Source organism: Nicotiana sylvestris, chromosome 11 (assembly GCF_000393655.2).
Source record: "Nicotiana sylvestris chromosome 11, ASM39365v2, whole genome shotgun sequence".
NCBI classification, from domain to species: Eukaryota; Viridiplantae; Streptophyta; class Magnoliopsida; order Solanales; family Solanaceae; genus Nicotiana; species Nicotiana sylvestris.
In genome coordinates, this window is record NC_091067.1 from 123,803,939 (window position 1) to 123,811,890 (window position 7,952).

The following is a 7,952-nucleotide window of genomic DNA, read 5'->3' on the forward strand; positions in this document are numbered from 1 at the left end:
TATTATTTGAAATCAAATACTACGATTGTTGCGTATTTTCGGTCTTGATTTTATTTTCTCGACGCAAATTTATTGTCTACAGTAGGTATCAAGAAAATATGCCTCCAAAACAAGAAGCCAAAAAGTTAATGACATAAATAAAATAAAGAGTTCTCTCTTACAATGCACTTATACTTTATACGCACTGACTTAGAATTCCAAATCTATATATATATATACTATTATTTGATGGTAGTGGTGTGTGGAAGCTCAATTGTGTATTATAAATTTAAACTATTATCCGAAAGAAATTGGTTCACATCTACTTTATACGCACTGACTTAAAATTCCAAATCTAACCCCTTATACACGTATATCTAGAAGGAAAAGCGGATTTTTTTGTGCATCTTCATGAAGATTGAGGTGCGTATTTAAGTTGTACTTTTAAATGGCGAAACTTATTTTATACAAACAAGCAATCCTCCAAAATAGTAAGAACTAATTCTATTTAAGTCAATATTTTGGAGTTACAAGGAATTTGATCTAACATACTTAAAATGACTTACATTCATATAAGAACGGACCGAAATAGACCAAATAGACAAGGTTAGAGATATTATATATTTTACCGAAAAACTATAAAAATATTAAAGTACCAGACACAAATTCGAAGAATATATTATATTGCAATAATTAAATAAAAACTCTTAATACTATTCATAATCTTTTATAGTAGTTAAAGCAAATATTTGAGGTGGTGAAACATTGATAAAAATATACAAACATTAATGTAAATATCTAATGCTGACAGTTCAATTGCCAAGAATTCACAATCTCATCCTCATTACAAATTCGAATACTATTAGACTATATTTCAAAGTATAAATTATGTGGGGTGATCCATATTTTTGTATTTTATGTGAGGCTAATCAAACAATAATATTTCTCCTCTTTTTCTTGTTCTTAATAAGCTAATCTTTTTATTTTATTTTATGTTTTTTCTTACAGTAGTTTTTAAGCTTTGCTCCAGACTCGTTACAAATACAAAATACCAGACTCACTCTGCGGATCTCGCAGATCTGAGTAAAGACACCAAACTTTCTCCCTCCTTAAAACCACCCACCCTCCGATCACCATTTCTCCCGACTCCCCTTTTCTCACCTTACCCTCAAACACCCACAAATTCCTCATTACCAAACTCTCTTCAAAAGATTCACTTCGATTCAACCATTTCTGCATTTCTATCCGGTAAGTCATTTTTTTCTCATCCTAGATTTGTTTCTCTGTTTTATTTTACGGAATTTGATTGTTAGGGCTATTTGTCTTGTTGAATTATGCCGCCGAACTGCACTGTTTAGTTTACAATTCGGAGTCGGTAGATTCGGAAGTAGTATACTAGTAGTATTATGTTTGCACATTTATTTATATATATGTTTTTATTTAAAATGTATACATGATCCGAGTTGAAAGCAGCTCAGAACCAAACTTGTTGGGAAGGGTTAGATCCGCCTATGCTGAGCTGAGCATTAATGATTTTGATTAATTTTTGGATTAAAAGTGTTGGGTGATTCACTTGTATCATTTAGCTTGATGCCCGATGCATAGAGCTCGCTGTATGCCGGATTCAAATAGCCTTACTCCATCTAATTTGGAATTGCGCATTGTTGATTGATTGATTGATTGGTTGATGACATTTTCCATGCGTTTCCGCCCCTGCAGTGTGATTTGAGTATTGATGTGACTTGTGGAAGAGTAAAATCTGGTACTAGGCTGTGGTGATCTAATACCGCTGTACCTCCTCATTCTGCTGGTAGCATTTATTATAAATCTAACAAACTTTGTTAAAAGTTTAATTTTTAATGACGGTGGTGTCTGAGCCAGCTTCCCTGCACCTCGACTAGTCCACCGGGTGCCTGCTACCTCCCACTAGCAAAGGGATCGTGTAATTCTGTCCACCAAGGCTTAGGTAGTATTTTTTTTGCCTTTGCTGAGATTTGAACCTGAGGCATCATGGTTTTCCTCCCACTTCATTGACACAGGACGACACCCCATGGGAAAAAATTGACTTTTCTGAATGGCTTTGCTCTTTTATAATCAAAGAATCATTGCTGAGTAGTTCTTTATATTGAACTGCCTTAGAGTAATTTAAATGTTTCGACTAAACTAAAGTTGGACTCTTTTCTGACCTTTGCAACTTTATTCTCTCTTATCAAAAGTTATAATATGTTATCTTGAAGCTTATGGGAAACTTTAAGTTTCAGGTAAGCAACTAGAATAAAATGGAGAAGTCCTGTTCTTTGCTGATACACTTTGATAAGGGGACACCAGCTCTTGTCAATGAGATCAAGGAAGCCCTCGAAGGGAATGATGTTCCTGCCAAGGTTGATGCTATGAAGAAGGCCGTCATGCTTTTGTTGAATGGTGAAACACTACCCCAGCTATTTATTACTATTATTAGATATGTCTTGCCCTCTGAGGATCACACGATACACAAGCTGCTGCTTCTGTATCTGGAGACTATTGAGAAGACCGATTCTAAGGGGAGCATGCTGCCTGAAATGGTCCTAATTTGTCAGAACTTGAGGAATAACTTGCAGCATCCAAATGAGTACATTCGTGGAGTTACTTTGAGATTCCTTTGTCGCCTGAATGAGGTTGATATAATTGAACCTTTGTTTCCATCTATTATGAGCAACTTGGAGCACCGGCATCCGTATGTGCGGAGAAATGCAATTCTTGCTGTCATGGCTGTTTACAAGCTTCCACAGGGTGAGCAGCTCCTGGCAGATGCACCAGAGAAGATTGAGAACGTCCTTACCACGGAGCAGGATCCATCAGCTAAAAGGAACGCATTTCTGATGCTTTTCCAATGTGCTCAGGAACGTGCTGTCAATTATCTCTTGACCCATGTTGATAGAGTATCTGATTGGGTTGAGTTACTCCAGATGGTTGTCTTGGATTTGGTCCGAAAAGTTTGCAGGACAAACAAAGGGGAGAAAGGGAAGTACATCAAGATAATTATATCACTACTTATTGTCCCTTCTGCTGCTGTTGTGTATGAATGTGCTGGGACTCTAGTTTCTTTGTCTTCTGCCCCAACTGCTATAAGAGCTGCAGCTAATACCTATTGTCAACTTCTACAATCTCAGAGTGACAACAATGTGAAGCTTATTGTGCTTGATAGACTGAATGAATTGAAATCTTCTCATAGGGAGATCATGGTTGATATGATTATGGATGTCCTCAGAGCGCTTTCAAGTCCGAACCTTGACATCAGGAGAAAAACACTTGACATTGTTCTTGAGTTGATCACCCCCCGTAATAACAATGAGGTTGTTCTCACGTTGAAGAAAGAAGTTATGAAAACCCAGAGTGGTGAACTTGAGAAGAATGGTGAGTACCGTCAAATGCTTATCCAAGCCATTCATTCCTGTGCTGTTAAGTTTCCGGAAGTCGCAAGTACAGTTGTCCATCTGTTGATGGATTTCTTGGGTTATAACAATGTTGCTTCTGCAATTGATGTGGTTGTTTTTGTCCGTGAGATTATTGAAACAAACCCAAAATCAAGGGTTTCCATTGTGACAAGGCTACTGGATACTTTCTACCAAATTCGAGCTGCACTTGTTTGTTCATGTGCCCTTTGGATCATTGGAGAGTATTGTCTATTTCTTTCTGAAGTTGAGAGTGGCATTGCAACTATCAAGCAGTGCCTTGGTGATCTACCATTTTATTCAGTTTCTGAGGAAGGTGAAGCTAATGATTCTTCGAAAAAGTCTCAGCAAATAAACTCCACTACTGTTTCATCTAGAAGACCTGCTGTCCTTGCTGATGGGACATATGCTACTCAAAGTGCTGCCTCTGAAACCGTTTTTTCTTCAAGGATCTTTGACCACTGGAAATCTGAGATCTCTTCTGCTAACTGGTGATTTCTTCCTTGGGGCAGTTGTTGCTTGCACCGTGACTAAGCTCGTTTTGAGATTGGAAGAAGTTCAGCCATCTAAAGTTGAAGTGAACAAAGCAACAACTAATACATTACTGATCATGGTCTCAATGATACAGCTAGGGCAATCTTCAGTTCTTCCACACCCAATTGATAACGATTCCTATGATAGGATAATTCTGTGCATAAGATTGCTCTGTAACACTGGGAATGAGGTCAGGAAGATCTGGTTGAACTCTTGCCACGAGAGTTTTGTTACAATGCTGTCTGATAAGCAGCTGCGAGAGACAGAAGAGATAAATGCAAAGGCTCAAATTTCTCACTCTCAGCCAGATGACCTCATTGATTTCTACCATTTGAAGAGTAGGAGGGTAAGAATCTTCTATTTGAACATTATATGTTTGATTAACAAGGAGGTTCCGGTAGCTCTTTTCTCATACTTCAGTTAATATATTTGTGAGAACTATCTTAACTGACCACTAAATCGTATTATGAGGGTTTTATCTGTAATCCCTACGGTGTATTCGTTATGCTTTGTAGACCTTGCGTGGATGTAGGTTTCTTTGCTATTTTATCTCACTTTTCCACCTTCCTGTCACAACCTTCTAAGAAAGGTGCTTTAAGTGTTATTTCACCATCCAAAGACAGACTTAGCTTATTTCCAGCTTTTCCAGAGCTTTCAAATTTTGCCTCTTGTTTCTTGGACTACTGTTTCAATCACATTAAGAAAATCATGCATATCACATTGCATAAGTTTCTTTAAGCATCAAGTCTCAAAAGTTCAATTGAATATGAATACCAGCTGCGACTTCAATTTTAGAGTGCAGGTCACTCAAAAACTAAAACAGCTCCTTTTTTTTTATTTTTTTTTTGGGGGGGTGGGGTTGGGGGGTGATGATGTACCAACAGCTCAAATGTTTGCATTTGAATTGTTTCTTTTTCTTTCTTTAATATATGTATCTTGAGTCGTTTCTACATAATGGCAGAGCTCATCTAGTTAAAGGTGGTGTTTCGTTTTTTGGTGCTTCAATGCAGTTGAAATTTGTTCCTCCATGTCATAAATACATTTCTGTTTGCCAGGGCATGAGCCAGCTGGAGTTGGAAGATGCAGTCCACGATGATTTGAAACGTGCCACTGGAGAATTTGTCAAGGATGAGAATGATGCTAATAGACTAAATCGGGTTCTGCAACTCACGGGATTTAGTGATCCTGTTTATGCTGATGCATACGTGACAGTTCATCATTATGATATTGTCCTGGATGTGACAGTTATTAATAGAACTAAAGAGACCCTCCAGAATTTATGTTTGGAATTGGCAACAATGGGTGATCTCAAACTTGTTGAGCGTCCACAGAATTATACTCTTGCTCCTGAGTCAAGCAAACAGATAAAAGCAAACATCAAGGTGTCTTCAACTGAGACGGGCGTAATTTTTGGGAACATTGTTTATGAGAGTTCTAATGTGCTTGAGCGGACAGTGGTTGTGCTAAACGATATCCATATTGACATCATGGATTACATCTCTCCTGCAGTGTGCAGTGATGCTGCTTTTAGAACAATGTGGGCAGAATTTGAGTGGGAAAACAAGGTAAGATGCTGTTCCTTGCTATTTTACCATCATTGAATTGTTCTTTCCTAGTATTCAACTCATTTTTTGTTGGAGAAATGAAAATTAATATTTGGTATAGTCGTTCTTTGTTGTTTTTGATGATTTACAATCTTATGGTTTGGTTTATGTGGGATCAAAATTTAGGTTATGCATGGGTTTACTAAATACTTCTATAGATTATTAATGGCTTGAAAGTGATCTAGTTCTCAAGCTAATTTTGTAAATGTTGATCTCTTTGTGGAGTTTATTGATTAAAATCAATGCACTGTTTAGTCTCTAAACTTTGAAATAATCTCTTGTTTGTCTTACCATCAACGTTGCGGAGCAATGTCCGCATGAATTGAGAATGAGCCACTAACTGTCTGCATTGCAGGTTGCTGTCAACACTGTCATTCAGGAGGAAAAAGAATTCCTTGACCATATAATCAAATCAACCAACATGAAATGCCTTACTGCACTGTAAGTTATCTGCTTGCCGCCTCTAAATATGGACGGTTGGTGCTTGATTTTTATGTCTGTGTTTTCTAATTTTTGATTTTGTCATGATTGATACCCATACCATCTAATTCTAGATTATTGCATTTCCCATTTTTCATAGTCCAAAGTCGTGATACAGAGAACTTGTTTTGGAGACAATTAGTAAAAGAAAAGGTAAGGTATTATCTATCGTAACAAGACCTGTAGCCCTAGGATTATTCTGCTGTATAAACTTAGAACTTCATTATTGATGAGAGACGTGTTGTGTTTAACTAAGTGTTTATTATTTTCCATTACGGATACGAAGAATGTGTGCACATAAAAACAAGTGTCTGGGTTTCATTTTCTTTTTAAGTCTACTTGTGTGAAAATCTGGAAGTACTTAAATGACTCTTCATGTCTATCATGGTTTTTGCATATGGCTGGGATTAGACTTGTTTAGGAGTACTCTTCTAGCCTCCTTTAGGATATTAGGACCATTGGTTTCATATTTGCTAAAACAGTTACTGTTAAGACCTCGGAGCTTTCCAAATGATAGGTAGTCTCAGAAGTCGTGAGAACAGAGTATCAGGGGGGATCTGTCTATTCCAATTACAGGTTTTACATTGCGCACCAAGAAAAGTTTTGGTATTGGTATATTCAGAAATTGTGAAAGAATCTTGAGTTGGATGATAGCACATGTTACTTTATCAAGGGAAAAGTGGTAAACTTGACCAGATTGGGATCATACTAGTTATGCATCTAGGGGAAATAGGTAGTTTGTTGTTATTGGAGTTTAGCTTCTTCTTTGTACCGTTGTTTTCTTTCTCTGTTGGATGTAATTTAACCACTTAAAATGAGTTTGTTAAATTAATGGCTTCAAACTCCACATTGGCCTTCGGGTTCATTTTTTTCTCTTACTCATGTGGTTATACTGAGTAATGTCATTTTTTCTTGTGATGCATGGCTTTATTGACACTATATCTCCGGATGTGCTTTCATGCAAAATTTCAGGTCTGCTTTGGAAGGGCAATGCGGGTTCCTTGCTGCTAACTTGTATGCAAGGAGTGTGTTTGGTGAGGATGCTTTGGTGAATGTAAGCATTGAGAAACAAGCAGATGCTAAGCTGAGTGGTTATATTAGGATAAGGAGCAAAACGCAAGGAATTGCACTTAGCTTGGGGGACAAGATAACACTCAAGGCAGTTGATCAGGTCAACCGGAATTTAGTATGACCTGGATATGCCGGTATCTTATATTCCCCATCTTTAAAGAGATTTTACAACGTTATTTGGTTTTACCTTATGTTTTCCCGTGATGGTTAAATTAGGTGGCCCTTTTTATGTAGTTTTTGTTCAGAAACTAATTCTATGGGTACCTATTATGTGGCATGGCTTCAGCAAGGCATAAAGACTGAAGTAGAAATGAATTGTCTATTATATTTGTCATAGAAGAAAAATATCGAACTGTTGTTTGAAAAAGCTGATATAAAGGTAAAAATATTCCATTACCGTTAAATATCCAACGAATGGGTAAAAATACATAAGTTGTCCCCTGATCTATGGTCCAAATCCCTCTTACACACTTTCTGTGGACGATAATAATATTACACACGCAACCTTTTTAAAGTGTATCTAGTACACACCACATTTGACAGATGGCGCGCGCGTATTTTACACGTAAAAGAGGCGGGTGAATGTAAAACTTTTGGGTCTTAATCATTACTTAAATGCCATATGTCTAGCCTTTTTTACTTTTAAACTTTTTTTGAGTCAATTTTTCTTTTTCTATTTTTAACTATTTATCTCCAGATAATTTGGTCTATTTTCCACACCCTACCACCCCACACGTTTTCCTCTTCCCCTGGCCACCCACTTTATCTTCTCCATAGATTAAACTCTAAAACACAACAATAATTGTAGAGCTAGATCCAAGTTCTAAATTATTAGTCATCTCCTCCAAGATTT

The 7,952-nt window shown here is 37.1% G+C and overlaps 1 pseudogene; it reads left to right on the forward strand.

Moving 5' to 3' along the window:
• The first annotated feature begins 983 nt into the window (after positions 1–983).
• LOC104226243 (coatomer subunit beta-1-like) lies at positions 984–7,495 on the forward strand (annotated as a pseudogene).
• Positions 7,496–7,952: the final 457 nt, after the last annotated feature.